Below are 20,525 nucleotides of genomic sequence, written 5' to 3' on the forward strand. Positions count from 1 at the left end.
GATTTTCAATGGAGACTGAAAAATCTTTCTGTTTCTCATAACAGTTGCCCATGTACCATGGTAACCACATTTCCCGCCAAATAACAGTTGCTACAGTGGACTCGGTACAAATTAATCTGGGATCTCATTCAAATAGTGTAAGGGGTCGTTCACACCGCGCCCGTCCGCCCTGTTTTTCAAGTGTTTTCCTATGTAAACATGTTAGACCGACGTTCTTAAGAAGTTGTGCCGCGTCTCTCACAGGAGCGCCGCGTTTTTTTAGACGATGTGTCTAATTAAAAATAACTATCTGTTAAAAACGCCTTTAATGCAAGGATGAGTTCGGTGTGATCGGCGCATAAGAAGCTTTATTTATGTATGTATAAAGACAGTGGCGGCAATGGTAAGCTTCAAGCTTTCTTCAGTGTAAGGACTTTTTGACGTTTAAAACGGCCCTTATTACTTTTTTATTTATCTACCTTTATTTAATGCAAGGACGCCTTCAGTGTGAACGGCCCATCAGAAGCTTTATTTATTTATAAAGACAGCGGTGGCAATGACAAGCATATCACTTTCTTTCATGCAAATACGCGTTTGGTATTAACGGCCCAAGTAGCTTTATTTATGTATTTATGTAAGTATGTATTTATTTGTAAAGACAGTGCCAGCAATGGCAAGACTCACACTTTTTTAATGCAATTACGAGTTTGTGTGAACGGCCCCCAAGAAGCTTTATTTATTTATTTATTTATAAAGACAGTGGCGGCAATGGTAAGCTTCAAGCTTCAATGCAAGGAGGACGTGTTTGGTGTGAACGGCCCTAGCTTTATTTATTTATAAATAAGGTGGCTGCAAATGGCAAGTGTCTATACCTTTCTTTAATGCAAATACGCGTTCAGTGTGAACGGCCCCTTAGAAGCTTTATTTATAAAGACAGTGGCTGCAATGGCAATACTCAAATTTTTTTTTAACGCAATTACGAGTTTGTGTGAATGGCCCCTAAGAAGCTTTATTTATTTATTTATAAAGACAGTGGTCAACAGCTTTCTCTAGAAACTCATCAGTCAATCGTTGTTTTGAGGAATGAAGGCTATACAATGCTTGAAATTGCCAAAAAAGATTTCATACAAAGGTGTACACTAATCTTCAAAGACAAAGGACATCTGGCTCTAACAAGGACAGAAATAGATGTGGAAGGTCAGATGTACAACTAAACAAGAGGATAAGTACATCAGAGTCTCTAGTTTGAGCAATAGACGCATCACATGACCTCCGCTGACAGCTTCATTGAATTCTACCCGCTCAACACCAGTTTCATGTACAACAATAAAGAGAAGACTCAGGGGTGCAGGCCTTATGGGAAGAACAGCAAAGAAAAAGCCACTTTTGAAACAGAAAAAAAGAAAAGGTCAGAGTGGGCAAAGAAACACAGATATTTCGCAACAGATAATTGGAAAAGAGTGTTATGGATCTAAACACCATTGAGCTTTTGTGGGATCAGATAGACTGTAAGATGTGTGAGAGGTGCCCGACTAGACAGCCACATCTATGGCAAGTGCTACAGGAAGTGTGGGGTGAAATGTCTCCTGAGAATCTGGACAAACTGACCGCTGGAATAACAAGGATCTGTAAAGCTGTCATTGTGGCATGTGGAGGAATTGTTATGAGAACTCTTTGAAATAGTTTAAGTCGTTTTTTTCAAATTGTAATAGTTTTCACATTATTAATGTCCTGACAATACATTGTGATCAGTTGAATGCCACTTTGGTGAATAAAAGCTGAACCATGCTACCATCCACAGCACTTTTTATGAAGCAAATGTTGAAAATAATCAGCGTTTCTCTGCTATTGTTGACTGCAGCACTGCATATGAGGTCCTGGGGGCGCTGTTGCTCTCACTCAGATTTCCATTGCGTCAAAAACATCATTCTCTGGGCACCTGAAGCATGTGCTTGAAGAAGCTGTTTGAACACAATAGCTGTGAGCAGCATAAACAAACAGCCTTCTATGACATAACAGCTGTCTTTTTAAATTCACAGGGCTCAGCGCACATTGCACACACCCATAACTGCATTCGGTAAATGGACGGCCCAGGATTTTTCAGCTCCTCTCTGCGTGATAAATCAGTATAAAGCTGCGTTCAGGAATTTTCCCAGACATCTGTGTGCCAGGATAGATGGCCTTATTCCAACAGGGCTGAATTAACAGATGAGTTATGAGAGATTTCTGCAGACGCCACGACTATGGAGACAGGACGGGAGTCACTTAACACCTGAGTGTGTGTGTGTGTGTGTGTGTGTGTGTGTGTGTGTGTGTGTGTGTGTGTGTGTGTGTGTCACATTTAACAAGACTCAAGTTCTCAAAGTGAACTTACTGTCGTAAAATGCTGAAAATTATACTATCTAAGAGGAAGAGAGAGAGAGAGAGATGGCGGTTTGATGAGTGTACTAGGGTGTGTCTCAATCTGCTCCCTTTTTCAGTAGTGAGTGTACTGCCCCATTGTCAAAATTGCTCCAGTGCACTGAAACTTTTAAGGCCCTTGCTAGTGCTTATTCATGCCTAATGGAAACAGGGAGTGAAATGAGACAGCCTTAGTTTTTAAAGACTCTTTGTGACTGGGGAAAATAAGACAAAGAGTAATAGAGCCCTCAGCAGGGATAAAACAGTTAATGTTGGAACAGTGTGGCAAATCTTACTTGTTCATAAGGTGTATAAAGTTGTGACGAGGGCAGACACATATGAGGACTAATCTGACATATGAGTGACACTTGATAAGAATCCGGTGTGATGCAAAATTCCATCTGCACACAAAACAGCTTTAGGTTTTAAAATATTCTGTCAATTTTTCTCTTTCCATTCCTGCTTCTTGTCTTTCCAAGGCTAAAAAGGTCAAAGACAACACTAACCAGTACAGAAAAAAAAAAGCTTTTACTGGCAGAACAGTGTCGCATAGCCAGACTTTGCAGCTTATTCTGGCCAAGAACCACCCACTTAGACATTCTGTAGGACTGGATAAAAATATAGACTTTCTGATGAATACAAATCTTCATTTGAACAATCTCAATATTGATTCTTAAAGCTGAAGTATGTAACTTTTTCAGGGTTAAAATACTATCTACTATACCAGCTTAATATGCAGGGACATCTAAAAGTAAGCCATGCTTTGGTAAATTTTTTCGACACTGTGTCTCTGGGGCATCGAAAATTGTTGTGTTTGATTTGAGTGACCCGCCCCAACTAGGCAACTCAACCAATGGCATGAGTTGGGGGGTGGGGCTATCAGAGTATTTGAAATATTGATATACATACATAGATGCCTCATTTGGCTGATACGTCAACCGTGGCGCCATCTTGGAATGGTCAACACGGAGAGCTGTTTGAATGTAAGTAAATGGAGGAGAAGCCTCAGACCTCAGTACATCAACTTTTCATAATGTAATGAATTGACTGACTGGGTGCTAATTTTCAGTATGTTTGCCATCATGATTAATTTGTACAGGACTTTATTTGCAGTTAAGTTGGGATTTTTAATATCATCTAAAATATTGCCCAATGTTTATGGAAAATCAAATAAAAAGACAAACTTTTGCTGACTGTATCTGTCAGTTTACATTCATGTGTTGACATACGGCTCTTGACCTATCCAATATGGCGGATGCGCCAACGTACATCGCGATCCATAGAAACAGCTACTAATAAGGTATCTACGTATAGGTATCTATGGTTTGAACAAATACAGGCGAGGGCCGTATTCAGAAAGCTGTTTTGAAAATATTGCTTATTATCACAATTGCATTCGGTGGCGCGTTAAATGCCAAGACCTATCTTTTACAATTCTCTACAATGCGAGTTAATCACTTGTATTTGAGACCAAATTCCACACTATACAACTAAAAATGTCTGTTATTAGATACTAGCTGGTAAATGTTCAGATTTAACTCACCAGTGATTATGTAGTATATTGGCTAAGAAGTTCAGCATCCTTCCACTGTGTGTTGAGTGTTAAAATTTGATTTGACTCGTTCCGTTCATTGTGTTTCCAAAGATGAGATCCACGCAATTCATTTGTCATTGAAAAATGTCTCTTTTAATATCATTTCTGTACTATAAAGTCAATTGTTGATAAAAAAAATCATTTAATTCTAATCACGAATAGCACGGATGAGGTAAACAAGCCAGTCGAGTCTCTCGTTAATATGATGCACTCATTTACAGACACTCTTTAAAGAACTGCCGGTTATCTTAAAGAGACAGTACCAATTTTTAGCACGTGTTCTACAAATCAATGTAAATACTTGTAAATATTATAAATGATGCATTAAACAATAAACATATAACAAAATATAATATATGTAACAATATCATATTTATTGATGGAATATATGGATTTATAAACTTTTGAAAATCTAAAATGTTACCAAAATGATGAAAAACAAATTAAATGTCCATCCATCCATCCATCCATCGTCAACCGCTTATCCTGTGTACAGGCCCTACAAATTAAATGTAATTTGTAAAATTTATATTTTCACAGTTTACCTAGTTAGAAGGTCCCCTGTTTAATTAACAGCACTAGCTTAATTAAATTGAAATTGAAACGAATCAAATCGAGAGCTTGTGAAATGTGTATTGATACCCAGCCCTAATTGTACATGTTTGACTGACATGTAAAATGACCAACCGCAGTTTTGTATTAATGTGCCATTTAGGGGCAGATTTATCTGAAATAGTTTAGATTAATATACTGCAATAATAGAAAGCTGAAATAATAGTCTCGGAAAAACTCAATACATACAGAAAACACAGAAAAATAGCAGATGAGCACAACAAGTAATGGTTCCAATAGTGTTTACACTTGAGCATGGTTTGGTACGGTACAATTACAAACCCTTATATATAACGTAGTAACTAGAGATGTGCTACCCGACCCAAGCCCTGTGGGACTCGGGTTTTGGCCTGGGTTTGGGCAGAAATAGTCAGCAGAGACGGACCACTGGGACGAATGGGAAAAAATGGAACTAATGGACAACGGATGTAGCAATAGCATTATCTGAACCAGCCTTTTTCTGAGCTAAAGAGGGCAAATTTATGATAGCATTGTTGTCAGATTTTACTGCTGATTTGAAATATGTTTTTGATCATAATCTTAACCAACCATTTTGGAGATTTCAGTCTTTCCCCATTCAACTGTACTTTTGTGCCACTTGGGTCAATAGAAAATAGGGCATTTCAAAGATGGCCGCCAAGTGGAGTGACTTGCCTTAAAAGAAACTTTGGTTTGGGTCAATTTTTCAAATATATGTCTGTGTTGTTTTTTAAAAAGTCAGTGTTTTGAATGTGACATCTCCACATCTCCCGTGGTCTTAACAGACAGTAAAGTGTCAAGTGGATGCACACTTCAGAATCCCACCGGATTCCACCACCTACTGTTTAACGTATACTAAGGATTCGGAAATACTACTTTATTGACATACAGCATAGAAGCCAGACAATCAGATTGTAACTGATCATGAAAATAAGAGGAGAAAAGAGGAGATAGGCAAATGGCTCGGCTTACTTTAGCTGGGCATACGCAAAAGACACCATGTTGAGATATTTCTCTGTACTCATGGCATTTTCAAGCCCCAGGCTGTAGTGTAGAAACAGCAATAGCTACTTAAAAAGATGTTTCCAGCCAATGTCTGCACAGATACCATCTAACAGGGAACCAACAAATCTCATTTTCTTCTTGTTGTTCTCTTGCTCTATATTCTCTAGCTATGTTGGTAGCAATTGTATCTACCCAGATCATAAGCACACACAGAGTCAAGGACAGTCAGGATTACCTGCATCTAATTTTATGATTACAGATTGAAGGTTTGAGAAAATAGGATCCTGGTCATGTGGGTGAGCAGCACAGAATGAACATCCCATGAACCAGTTTTGGAATGACCTGTTTTTCCCTGACTCTGTGAGCACCAGTGAGGCCAGAGAACGTAAATAATAGAGATTGTTTATGCAGTGCCCTCCATTCAATGATTTAAGGGATAGTTCACCCCAAAATGTATTTTATATATATAAGCTATAAAAAAATACAAGAAATCACACTAAAGATCCACCACATTAGGGCTAAAAATAATGTACACAGGCAGAAAAAAAATCAGATTTTTCGGACTCTGTCACACATCCGTTTAGATTTTTGTATCTGAATGGGACAAAAAATGATTTTTACAAGCCTCATCCAAAACACATTCATAGGTGGCCACGCATTAGGATCATTACAAACAGAATTCTCTTGAAATTACTTCAAATTTGAGTTCAGCCTGTTTCATTACACATTTCAGCCCTCCAAAACTCTCACAGTGGAAGGTAAACAGGGCATAGAGATCATCCCTTCTCTATGGTGCATTTCATAACATGACGCGGGTCCTAGTCTCACCATCTGACCTTTTTATGGTTTAATACAGGACACAAGGCCTTCAATACGGGATGTTTCGCTCTCTGCTCAAATACAGGACCGAAGCAGCAACAAACTTTTGCCACCTCTCCCATTTTTAAGCTGTTGTCTGCGAAGAATGTTCATATTTGGATACTGCCCTCATGATAAGCATAATGAATAGTAAAACATCCATCGCTAACATCTTAGGCATGTCATTGTAACGCATGTTTGCTGCGTTACAATGACAAATAATGTGGACGTGATAGCAAAAGCGACTGTAGTCTGAACAGAACAAATCTGATCTAGTCACATATAACTTGCAGTTTATACAGTCACTCAAAAAAATCAGATTTGAGGAAAAATCTGATTTTTCCTGCAGTGTCAAGTCAAGTCAAGTGGTTTTTATTGTCGTTTCAACCATATACAGTTAGTACAGTACACAGCAAAACGAGACAACGTTCCTCCAGGACCATGGTGCTACATAAAAACAACAAAGGACCAACATAGGACCACATGAGACAACACAACGAAATAAAATACCTATATAAACTACCTATATATACCTATATAAAGTGCACGTGCAAACATGTGCAAAAAGTACAGGACAGTACAACAAATTACTGACAATGAACAGGACAATAGACAGTGCAGCGCCGACCAGTACTCAGTAGTGCAAAAGATGACAGTTTCTAAAATGTAAACATAACATACTATGAGATAATGTTCTATGCACATAGCAGTTATTGAGGTAGCAGACAGTTATAAAGTGACAGTTATTAAAGTGCAACTCAGGACACGTGTGTGTCAAACCAGTCTCTGAGTATTGAGAAGTCTGATGGCTTGGGGAAGAAGCTGTTACACAGTCTGGCCGTGAGGGCCCGAATGCTTCGGTACCTCTTGCCAGACGGGAGGAGGGTAAAGAGTTTGTGTGAGGGGTGTGTGGGGTCGTCCACAATGCTGGTTGCTTTGCGGATACAGTGTTTTTTGTAAATGTCTTTGATGGAGGGAAGAGAGACCCCAATGATCTTCTCAGCTGTCCTCACTATCCTCTGCAGGGCTTTGCGGTCCGAAACGGTGCAAGTCCCAAACCAGGCAGTGATGCAGCTGCTCAGGATGCTCTCAATAGTCCCTCTATAGAATGTAGTGAGGATGGGGGTTGGGAGATGTGCTTTCCTCAGCCTTCCTCAGTGTGAACAAAGCCTTTGACATTCGAATACACATGCTGTTAAATTCTGAGCTTCAATAACACAGTAAACCATGCCAGTAAAGTTGTGACTGAAGTCATGAGGTCAATATTAAAAATGTCAATGATCAGATTTTAAATAATCACTTACCCACTGCAGCTCTCTCTAAGAAATCAAACACTTTATGAAACATACACATGTAGCAATTCTTTGAGGAATAATCTCTGCACTCAAACCTTACAGTACTGACATCTTACCATACAGTTCTGCTTGTATTATTAAAATTTGTAATTGTTGAAAATGAAAGTGTAGGGGAGACCGGGGCTAGTTAGGGGATACTGGAGCCAGTTGTCATAGTGGAAAGTTGTCCCAAGGGCTATATTTCAGTGACTATAAGTAAAAAGTCCAAATGTGTTTTCTCAGAGGGTTTGAATGTTGGTTTGAATCCAGCCTGATCTCATGAGAATATATGACTGTGGTGACATTTTTGTAAAATTATATTATGTGGTTTGTTACACGGCCACTGTGTGGCACTAAAAGCAAGTTAAATTCTCTCCCAAACAGTAGTGTTTTTTAAGGTTAATGCTCTATCGAGTTTTAAATGAACAAAACCGACCTCCTTACCCAAGACCTTAAACTTAACCCTAACCGATAGTGTCAGAACAGCAAATTACATGAAAAATGCAATTGTTGAAGCAACCACGTCATTCTATGGTGCTTCTATGACACTTTTGGCTCAAGTGTCGATTAGCATACTCTTCAGGACTTGTACCCCGGTCCTTTGCATCTCTGTGCAACCACGCAATTTGATCGCACTCAAACAAGCTTGTAAATGTAGTTGGTTATGAAATGCAAATGTTAAAATCTTACAAGTCATGCGCTATAGTTACAGTATTTTGATGTCATAAGATCTTGAGGAACAGGTTAAAAGTAAGTGTTTATGAACTGATAATCACATTTTACTTGTAATTAATGTGAAGTGAATAAAAGTAATTGTTGTTGTGGCACCTCTCTTGGTTATTTCACAAGGAAACTGCTGTGATACGTTCAACAAGCCACCTCAAAATCCTGAAAAAAAGTTTACTTCGTGGTGTCCTGCCATGAACACCACTCCTGTTTAATGTTTTCCATATAGAAGACTTATGAAAAGAAATATAAAGCAGTTCCATCAAGTCTTTAGTTGTCACTCTAGGGTTCTTTTTTACCTCATTGAGCTTTCTGCGGTGTGCGCTTTGAGTCATCTTGGCTTGACGGCCACTTCTAGGGAGAGTACCCACAGTACTAAATCATCTCCATTTATAGAAAATTTTTCTAGCTGTGGACAGATGAATATCTAAACTCTTCGAGATAAGTTTGTAACACTCTCCAGCTTTATGCAGAGCAACAATACTTGATCATAGGTCTTCTGAGATCTCTTTTTTTATGAGGCAAGGTCCACGTCAGCAGATACTTCTTGTACTGTAAATAGCAAACTCAAAATGTTTGAGTGCTTTTATAAGTCAAAGTAGCTTTAACCCACACCTCCAATCTCGTCTCCAACCAGGCTTGCCAACTACTGGCTTTTGTTGACGTCATTAGCCTGGGGGTTCACATACTTTTTCCAACCTACACGGTGAACGGTTGAAGATGTATTCAATATGTACAAGAACAATACAATTATTTGTGTGTTATTAGTTCAAACAGATTATGTTTATTGATTATTGTAACGTAGATGAAGATCAAACCATATTTAAAGACAAATTTACAGTATACATAAATGCAGGTAATTCCAAAGGGTTCACTTACTTTTTTCGTCTTTTACAATTTCATGATATTTTTTGTGTTTTAAAATTGTTTTACTGCTTACATTTTGCTCAAAAGACTATTATTTGCTTTGTAATGGCAGGTTCCATTGTGTCAACTTACCCCATACAGTGTGACAACATACTATAACTACTACTGATATTCTAAAACACCAAAATCTTACAGTATTGAAATACTACAGCACTGAAATATTACAATATTGAAACCCTGTAGCATTGAAATACAGCACACCCAGTAGTGAATCCTCTTTAGTTTCAGTGTTTGAATGAGAATTGATCTTGTAGCATCTGTCTGGAAACCAATAGTCTATTTTTATCTTGCATCTCAGTTACGACTTTGGTTTATGGAATTTCCCAGATGAATGCCCAAATTGTGATCAATTAAAAAACACTTAGCTTGTGGAAAGTTAACTTTAGGAAAATGATGGAAGAAGAATATAGATGGACATTTGGGAATATGGATGCAGCCCACCTTGAAGCTTGACCCTTCGGTGTTATTTAGCATGTGCAAATACAAAGTAAATGGTATATCTTACAATAATAAAACTGCTTTAACCCTTAAGCTCAGATGGACATATCGAGAAATGTTGTTTTATTATCAAGATATTAAAAGCTTAAGAGCTGCACTTTACAATACATTTAGGCATTATGACCAAAACTGAACAAGTGCTTTGAAATTTGCAGACAAACCAGAAGTGTTCCGGTTTGATGATTTATTAATTATTATGCACTGCACATATTATTGTAATCAGTAAAACATCAACCTGATGTGTCATATGTTGTTTGAAAGCTCTCCAAGAGTAGAATACAACCTGTCTATTTGTTTTACATTACAGACAATAAAATAGCGAGTAATAGCTAAGTATATGTCTTAGACATACAAGTTACATGTAAACAGGTGTTGCTTATACAGTATGCCATGTTTCTGCTCATCACACACACACACACACACACACACACACACACACACACACACACACACACACACACATACACAGACACACACACACACACACACACACACACACACACACACAAAATATAATACCAACATACCATTAATTAGAGGAGGCAATAATCTTTGAAACGAGCCCACACACAATTTAGTCGGATGCAAAGATCTTTAGATAATCCATACAAAGCACTACATGCACACAGCACACAATGTGCTATTTGGCTAAAAACACGTTAGATTTACTGGATCAGATTACTCCATCGGAAATTATGTAGTACGTTGTTCAGCATCATGGGACGCTAAACCAATAATTTTGGGATTCAGATCGCTGCGACCCGAGATCAGGCGCCGAGTACATGACACAGACTCAATGATGACACAAATGACACAGAATGGAACTGAATGAGATCTCGATACTCATGCCTGCATGCTTTGGAGAGAGCATACCTTTAGTCATTGTTGTATTTGCATGCACAATTAGATCTTATGTTCAATTATTGTTTTGTTTGTTTGGAGAGGCTTTAGGACACTTGGAGACATATTTGGACAATAGGATAAATTATATTTGTAATGCTATAATGTTTGATTGATTTGTTGTTTCAACACAACATTTTTACTCAGTTACAGGTTGCATGATTGGGAATAAAATAAAAGCAGGTTTTCGGAGTTACCTTATATATATCCTGAAATGTCAAATAAGAAAAATAGTAAATATTTGGCTCAAGTGTTTTTGTTTTTTGTTCTAAGCCTTTTTTGTTTAATTTTGGGTGTGCAACTGAAACAGGAAATCTTTAAAAGCACCCTCAGAGCTTAAAGGTATTAGAGAGTAAACAAGCATGCGCTATTTTACAGATCAATGATGCTACATTATTTGAATGTGTAAGTGTGCATGTACGTTTATGTTCTCCTGTAATTCCTAAGTGGTTCATACATTTCACAAAGTTCACAAAGGCAAACTGTATTGGTAAAACACTACTGCTGAAATAAATAGAAAAATCTTTACCAACAGTATGTTTCACAAGGTTCAGGAGAGAGAACAATGCGACAGTGTTTAGATAGGGATCATGTGGCTATTTGATTGATCATCTTTAGGTAGATCCTCCCATATCCTCCCTATAGACAAACTCAGTCTAAAGAGTCTAGTCAGTCTAGTTTAATTAAGAGGCAGATGGCAGCAGCAGAGATAATCTTTCAGAGTTTGATGTAATTCAAAGATGATTAAAAAGCCATCGCTGCTTTCCCCAAATGTAATGACGGTCTCACTTTGACCACACCGAGGGTGCGAATAACAGATTTACCCAAAGGCCCCTACTGTGTCTGCTATAATCAGCTGGGCTCATCTGGAACTATTGCTTGAATTTTCCATGAGAAAGACATTAATGTTCCCTGGTGACCTGAGGAGATATCAGGGAATTTTGTTTCTACTTGGAGACATTTTTCGACATATTAAAGAGGTTCACTTAAAAATTGTAATTCTGTTATTTTTTTTACCATCGAGTTGAGGGTAAGTAAATTACAGAATAAAAATTTTTGGTTGAATTATCTCTTTAAATGAGATTAGTGGATTAATTCTTGCTTGACAAAAGTTTGTTGTTAATTTTTGGCTCATTTACACTCTAAGGGAATGTCCTTATGATTAACAACATCACACATAGGATCTATTTTCAGGCAGGATATTTATAAAGCTGGAATATGCAAAACAGTTACAGGCTGTTTGGATCAGTCCCAGGTTTATTATCACTGCTGGAAAATAAAATCCATTTCAGAATACTACAAAACTATTTACTATTTGATTACTTGCTTTGTAACCTATAGTAATTACATTCAGTATGAATTTAAGCAATGAAGTGCTTTCTGATGAAAATCAACAACAAAAGTTTGCATTCGATTAAAAAATGTATACAAATTTGTAGGCTACATTAAATCAGCAAGTGAGTTATGTAAGCAAGGTATGCTAGGAAAGAAAAATCACAAATGAGATTTCTTATATACTGTATCTCAATTGTTTCTACCAGACAGTAACATCCAACGTGTTATTGCGCTCCTGTGCAAGATGCTGAAAAAATGGTGAGATGAAGCTTCATGGTCATCTAGTGCATGTTTGTATGAAAAACTAGTGAGAAACAGCGTGGATGGAAAAATGTGTTCGCTGTGAACAGCCCCTTATACTTATGCTGTACAGTACGTCAACACTAGTGTTGGGAACCGAGAACCGGTTCTTATTTGGAACAGGTTCCATATTCTGATGTGAATGATTGTTATGACATTTGGTTCAGTTAACAGCTCTTGAATGTTTATTTTCTGAAAATGCAGACTGCCTCTCTACAAGTTAGTACTGTAAATGATGACAGTATGTACATTTTTGGGTAAACTATCCCTTTCAATGAGCAACTGAGATTGAGTGAGTTCCTGAGTTACGTTCCCTAAGAGCTCTGGTCACCAGTTCCCTGTTCTAGCTCACATTACAAAACTTCAAACTCACACGTGTGGCATAATCTCCAAACTCTTTCCATTTCTCTCACCACTGGCTACAAATCTTCTTCCCAGCAGCCTCCTCACCACCCGAGAAATGTCTTCACACTGCCGCCTCTCAGAGAAAAGACTGACCTTGACGACAAGTCCTTGCTCTTAAACGCAGATTACACCAAATCTTACTTTAGCACACGCGCTTCTAGAAATCCATTTTTCCACTTCTGATGGTTTTATATCTCAGCAGCACTATTCAACAGAACAGGAAACTCAGATTACAGTCAAATTTACTGTGAGGCAGCGCAAACATTTCTTTATCTCATTAAGCATGCATGGGTTCTTGAACATGAATATTCAAATGTTCATATGAATATTCACAAAGTATTGCTTGGTTTCTAAACCTTTACTCTGTTCCCCTTTCTTCAATCACACACACAATCACAATCACACACACACACACACTCACACACACACACACACACACACACACACACACACACACACACACACACACACACACACATGTTGTGTTTCCATGTTTTATGGGGACTTTCCATAGACATAATGGTTTTTATACTGTACAAACTTTATATTCTATCCCCTAAACCTAACCCTACCCCTAAACCTAACCCTCACAGAAAACTTTCTGCATTTTTACATTTTCAAAAAACACAATTTAGTATGATTTATAAGCTGTTTTCCTCATGGGGACCGACAAAATGTCCCCACAAGGTCAAACATTTCGGGTTTTACTATCCTTATGGGGACATTTGGTCCCCACAAAGTGATAAATACACGCTCACACACACACACACACACACACACACACACACACACACACACACACACACACACACACACACACACACACACACAAGCGAGCAGGATGTGGTTTGCTTGAGTTTCTTAACAATTACAATCAGAAAATTGCAGCTCTTTTAACAGAGATCTGCAGTGTTTCCCAGCATGCACCAGTACATTGTGTTGAAATGGTCAACTGGAGAGGAGAGCAGCAAGACATTGGTTACCAGATCTATTAAACATACCATGAAACTATCAGTCCATGCTCCAAAACTGCCAAATAGTCCACACCATATTTAGACAAAAAGCCGCCCACCACACATGTGACTAACTACAATTAGTTTATTTTAGAATGACTCAAAAATATCAAATTTACTTAGTGTCTAACAAAATTTCTAATAAACTTCCCACAGGATATAAAAAACAATAATGAGATCCATCTCAATTGTTTCTACTATAGAAAAAGATTAAATGGAAAAGAAATTGAAAAAGAATGGAAAGAGGAAAAAATTAATGAATAGCAAGGAAGGAGGGAGGAAGTATGAAGGCAAGAAGAAAGTAAGGAAAAAAGAAGGAAAGAGAAAAGGAATGAAAGAGAGGAAGAAAAAAGAAGGAAGAAAGGAATCAAGAAAGAAACTGACACCAGCATGCTCCTCTACAGTCTCAGAAGTGATCTCAACAATGTCTCGACAAAGTCCTAGATAGAGACTTATGAAGGAAAGAAGGCAGAGAGGAAAGAAGAACAGAAGAAAGAAAGAAGGAAAGAAGAAAGGAGGAAAGGAAATGAAGGAAGGCAAGAAGGAAGAAAGCAAGCAAGCAAGGAGGAAAGGAAGGAAAAAGAAAAGGAAGGAAGGCAAGAAGGAAGGATGGAAGGAAGCAAGGAAAAAGGAAAGAAGAAAGGAAAAAGGAAACAAAGGAGGGAGAAAGGAAGGAAGAAGGAAAGGATGGCAAGAAGGAAGAAAGCAAGGAAGCAAGGAGGAAAGGAAAGAAGGAAGGCTAGACGGAAGGAAAAAGTAACATAAGGAAGGCAAGAAAGTAGTTAGTAGGAAGAAAGGAAGGAAAAAAGAAGAAAGGTAAAAGAACCAGACCCCAGCATGCTCCTCTAGAGTTTCAGAAGAGATCTCAACCATGTTTCGAACAGTGCTCAGATTTGCCAAGATACCAAAGTCCGTAGGAGAGGCTCATAATACATCTTTAAATCAGATTTAATTAAATCTGTAACTCAAGCTGAAGAGCAGATTTGTGTCCTCTTTGAACAGTTTCTCTGATGCGAGCTTTGCCAATCTGCCCTGACATACAGTCAGAGGAGCGATTGGACAGGCTCAATGGACAGGCTCATATGGTCTGTCCCATAGTCCCTCTATCCTTTCAAATACTTTAACAATTAGATTTAAACACTCTTTGATCTGATTTAAGGTCATGAACTTGTGGAGCAACAATCCCAACTCAGTCTTCTCAGTGTCCATAGAAACGCTCACAGGTGCATTTATGAGGGATTTCTGAAACATTCACATTTTAACGGATGCCACAAAGAGGAGAATTGTGGGAGATATGTATTAACCTACTGAAAAATAAAGTTTAAACGTAAGTAGTTTGTAGCTGTTTTTTGCTGGTCCTAGATGGTCTACCATCTTATAAAAACAGAAATAGAATAGAAACCATCTTCCATATTCCAAAACACATTTCTCAGCAGGGTAACCACCCCTGACAAGACAAACACAAAACGAAGCCAATATCTACAATCTGACAGAAAATGACGAGAGAAATTGGAGCTTCTTAGAACCTTCACAAGACTCTGAACAGTTAAACCATTTTTCAGGAGGTAAAATGCCCCAACCATCTGTTCTTGTTCTCAGATGGAAATCTAGCTTCTCATCTTCCCTCTGTTTTTGAAAAAGAGATTCACACATGCAGAATCTAGTGTGTCGTTTGTCTTCAGTCATGCGAAATGCCGTCCGTCAATTTTACTGCAGGCTGGTTTCCTCTCCGCACAGCCACGATAAATGATGGGGAAAAGAGGCAAGACGTGAGTGGAAGAAAGAGAGAGAGAGGAAGGAGGGAGGAGAGCTGTAATGTTTCCACACAGATATGGCTTTCAAATCCTGGCTTATGGGTTGGAATTCATACGGCATCATTCAAAATGACAAACCAAAATAATACAAGGCTCATTTATTCCATTCCTCTGGACAGATCTTTTACTTCATGGTCTCTGCAAGCTACAAAAACTGCTCTGCATCAAAAAACACTCTACAACCAATTACATGGAAGGAGCCATTAAGGAATGGTGGATCTAACTAGTAGGCCTAACTCTGACTACATAAAACTGTGTTGAATGCAGTCTTGCAAAGCTATACTTTTAACTATCAATGTAAAGTTATCCAACGAAAGCAAAACCACACTCAATTATAGCATACTTTGGAAAACAATGAAGTTAGGACACTGAAAACGAGTTTTGAAATGAAAACAGATTAGTGTGGACTAGGCATGTTGGCTATTTTGTCAACTCGAGTACTCAAAGTAATAACTCAAGTACTCGTTGAGTATTCGGGAGGGACACAGACATGTTCATATATGTATATACAATTAGAGATGCATGTTACCTTCTATACATGATGGTTTCCCAACAAACCAATACCAAGGCACCCTAACTCCCAGAAATTGCTAGCCAATCAGATTGCAGTTGGATGTTTTGAGAATGCTCTCGGCATTTTTGTGTTCAATATGCACCAGGCAGTTTATAAACACTCTGAATGCCATCTGAGGCTAAGTCCATGACAACATATTACATGGTTGAAGGATTCAATGATCCTTGAAACTGTATTTTCTGCTTTGCTCTCAGAGTTATTTCTGATCTAAGGCCACATTGACACTAATACGTTTTCGTTTGAAAACGCATTGATTTCGCTACGTTCACACCTCTCACCCAGCCAGTGGTGGCTCAGTGGTTAAGGCTCTGGGTTACTGACCGAAAGGTCAGGGATTCAAGCCCCAGAAACTCTGTTGGGTCCTTGAGAAAGGCCATTGACCCTATCTGCACTAGGGACTCTGTTTCATGGCTGACCCTGTGCTCTGACCCCAGCTTAGTTGGATTATGCAAAAACAACTGCATTTCATTGATTTCATTGTCAATAAAGTTGAATCTTAATCTTAAAATGATGGTGTTAGGAAAAGGAAAACTGAGACTTCAACTGATAATGTGTTAGTGTGGACATGGCCTAAGACTAATCCTGACCAAGTATTGGTGGTTGTGTTGTTCTGGTCTGTTTGAGCACCTTACGAAGGTCAGCCAGTGACCTTTTAAGTTTCTGATTGGCCCTTGAACACTTCTACAGAAGCTGTTGCTTTTCAGATACATTGACATCACTCACCACGCTCAATTATTGTCGCGGCACATCTCTTTTATTCTGAAATCAACTCTATTTCCTTTCTGGCACATCAGCTTTAATATGATTTAAAGTGTAGCTTCAGGAGACGACAGTATATCGAGAAATATACAGTGCCAGCACTTACATAACATCACAGAAACACAAATCATCTGCTCGGCAGGAGAGACCGAGTTGTACTCACGGCAGTAAACGCTTTTCTGCTTTTTAGTGTGGAGGCTGGTTCACAGGGAGTCGTGCTGGAGATAGAGACTCTTTCTCTCCTGGGTCCACATGCCCTCTCTTAATGTTTCCTTAGTGGACAATCCCAAAGCAGAAGAAACACCTATGTTCAGAGAAACAGAGAAACAGAGTGTATAAATAGTCTATCATTTTCTTTGAATGCACTTCATTGCATAGAAGTTTATTTCATTTTATTTCATGTCTTAGGGGTCATTCAAAAGGAAGGCATTCTTATGCTAAAAAAGCTAGACAGCGTAAGCAATAGAACAGAACGCAGCAGTCTCAAAACACGTTTTTAAAAGTTGAAGTTAGGGATTCCTAGTTTTTGACCATTAGATTACCGATGACCAAAATCACAGTTAACAGGTTTTAAGATTTTTTGCAAATGTTCTTAATATGCAACAGTACTGAGGCCACATGTTATCACCATTGAGCTTATTATGGCATGGTCACATTTGCCTTTGCACAGAAAAATTCAGTGGGCGAAATACAGTCATCTCAACATTTTGCGCAATAGACTTCCGGTGATGAAGAATTTCCCCTTGTGGATTTCATGTGGAGTTCAAGTTTGGTGAACTTTGACAGGTGATTTTGCAGCGTTTACCAATAGGACATTGCTTAGTTTGGCAGTGACCTCTGTGCTGGTGATGCGTCGTACATAGCTACACTGAAAATTCACAATAAACAAGAATATAATTTTAGCAATGAGTGTCTTTTTAACTTCACTCTCCCAGAAATGCAGCATTAAAAAGAGGCTGCTTGGCAATTCATTTTTTGCTGGTTTTAAATGCGCTCAACGTTCGCAACACTTATGCGCATCCCAGGCACATAATGATGCACTTCGATGTAACCAGAGTGCATAACTGTAAAATTATTGTGGTGCGCAACATGTAGTTCACGGCATCTATGCAACAGTTTAATAAAGCAATCTGCTGTCTGTCAGACATTCCACCATAAAAAATTACAACAGACTCCATAAACACCTCAACAACAACACTCAAATAAACCTGTGGGCTATGCATAGGCTATTAATGGGAATATTGCTTACAGCAGGCATTTTAAAGCCTGATAATGACTAAAATTTAAATGTATTGTTGAATGCAGTGAATTTTTACACAAGCAATGCTTCAACTAATGATGATTATAGATGCAACTTCTCAAAGTTTACCATGCTGAAACGTTTACCTAGTTTACCTAGTTAGCTACCAGGCTAACTACACGCAAATGCACCACATGCTTTCAGCACGCTTAAACATTCCAAAAAGTTGCATCTTTCAATTCATGCCTTTAAATTCACTACAGCTAAAAATATTAAACTCACAAGTTAGTCGTTAGACGACTAGTGTAACATGTCCCATTTGTAGGATGTGTACTTCATGACTTCTGCATGTTATACATCCGTCATCTTCAGTAACTCTTAGTCATTGAAATGCTCCCAAAGGAGCTTTTTTGGTGGATACGAGTTTGGAAGATCGAATTCCTTTGTTATATTTTGGAGTTTGTATGTAGCCCCCAGTTTCACATTAACTGAAAGTTCATGATTAGTCCATGATCCCTGGCCAAGCACATTTCTTTAGAAGAAACTATCATCGTAATTTCCCAGTTTAAATGTGAAGTTTGTATTTTCTTATGATTTTTTGCCCGTCTGACTATAAAACATGCAAAAAAATCCCATAGACCACCCAGAACCCCATAGCAACAAACTACAAACCAATACAAACCAAATTTCTGCACCATAAGCAGCACCAAACGAAACTGCAAAAACAATGACTGTTTTCAAACAGTCCCTCAATCTGCCATTGGCCGCAAAAATAGATAGACCCACCTCAAATGTATACCATTGGTTGGCCAGTGTTGCTATTTTGGGCTGGTCGGTTTGCTTAAACAACTAGAACAAATTTTAAAGGTGCCACAGTGTGTTTACACTTTGAGGAATCAACCTGCTTATGGCAATGGACATAATATATTTTAATTTGAGCTTCATACATTTATCCATGCTTCAAACCACAGTTTTAGTGTAAGATCCTTGCCATTTTTGGGGATTTCCGCCTGGATTTGGCCTACCCAAATTAAAAAGCTTCCCATTCCCACATACTTTGGCCTAAATACACAGTTTTGGTGTCATTTTGCAGGAAACCCTTTGAAGTTGCATAAAACACTGCTAAAAATAAAAAACAATTAAATATATGTTGTCTGAACAGTAATAACCCTCCTAAAAAAAGAGGCGCTTTTTGATTTTTTTTATATAAATTCATTTTTGAAAGTGTATAACTCAAGCCCTGTAAACCCTAGCAGCAAGCAGACAGTTTTGGCTGTTTCCACTAGATGTCAGCAAATACCTGAAAAAGGAATTTTGTCTGTATCATGTTTTATTTAATATCTATTTCAATTTAATTGAAGGGAGGAATATTACCTTTTTTGGTGTACTTTCCACCTACCCAAATCTAAAGTCTCCCCATACCCATATACAGTGCTATAAATGCAAAATCCCAGTGTAATTTTACAGAAAACCCTTTGTCATTACATAAAACACTGTTGAAAGTGGTAAATATGCGCTCTGGTGTCTGGTGAGACGCTGTCTGTGTGTTTTGTGCACGTAACCTACCCAGTGATCACTTCACAGTCTGGATGCAATATCACAGCCCCTGATTGGTCTATTTGATCTTGAGAGACATTGCCGGAAAGCGGAGGGTCTAAGCTTTACGGCAATATATGCTTTATCCGGATCGGATGTTTACATATTTTCCTGGATTGTTGAATATCATATAACATTACTTTGTGGTGTTTCTGCACTCGAGGGATGACTTGGGCACACAACCGCAGAAAACACTGAAAAACGGCTCATTTTGCAGAGAATAACCTAAGGTAAAGGATTATGTAGCATTTGTGGCTAACTGTGCTGTCTAGTGCGAGTAGCACGGCAAATATTCAATAATTTCACTTGTATGTTTACAAATGTTGATTGTATACTTCATGATTCATTCGAAGTGTATTAGATATGTGATTATACCTCAATAAAAAGACTTATTGGAACTTCTTACTGGCAATGAGAGCTTTCATTTGATACATGGTTTGTACATGTGCGTCATATTTGAGCTGATATGAGAAATATGCGTATTCAAAAACGCACATAATTATGACACGACTTTTGATGGGTGGAACTATGTAATTTATTGTAAATAAGTTACTTAGTGTAAAACAAATGCCAAAGTGATGCATATCTCAAGAAAGTAGACATTCTAAGCTTTCAAATGGTACCAGATATGAGCTCATAACTCCTCCGCATACATTTAAAATTGGCAGTACATTATT

General features: G+C 38.2%; 1 protein-coding gene across 2 annotated transcripts in view; it reads right to left on the reverse strand.

The window, feature by feature from the left end:
- Positions 1-20,525, reverse strand: part of LOC127638652 (leucine-rich repeat and immunoglobulin-like domain-containing nogo receptor-interacting protein 1) — a 102,238-nt gene that overhangs the window by 24,895 nt on the left and 56,818 nt on the right. For both annotated transcript variants that reach the window (XM_052120272.1, XM_052120270.1), the window contains exon 2: positions 17,176-17,316. The gene's annotated coding sequence lies outside the window, so the exon portion shown is untranslated. The remainder of the gene's footprint in view (positions 1-17,175; positions 17,317-20,525) is intronic.

This window comes from Xyrauchen texanus, chromosome 46 (genome assembly GCF_025860055.1).
Source record: "Xyrauchen texanus isolate HMW12.3.18 chromosome 46, RBS_HiC_50CHRs, whole genome shotgun sequence".
Classification (NCBI taxonomy): Eukaryota; Metazoa; Chordata; class Actinopteri; order Cypriniformes; family Catostomidae; genus Xyrauchen; species Xyrauchen texanus.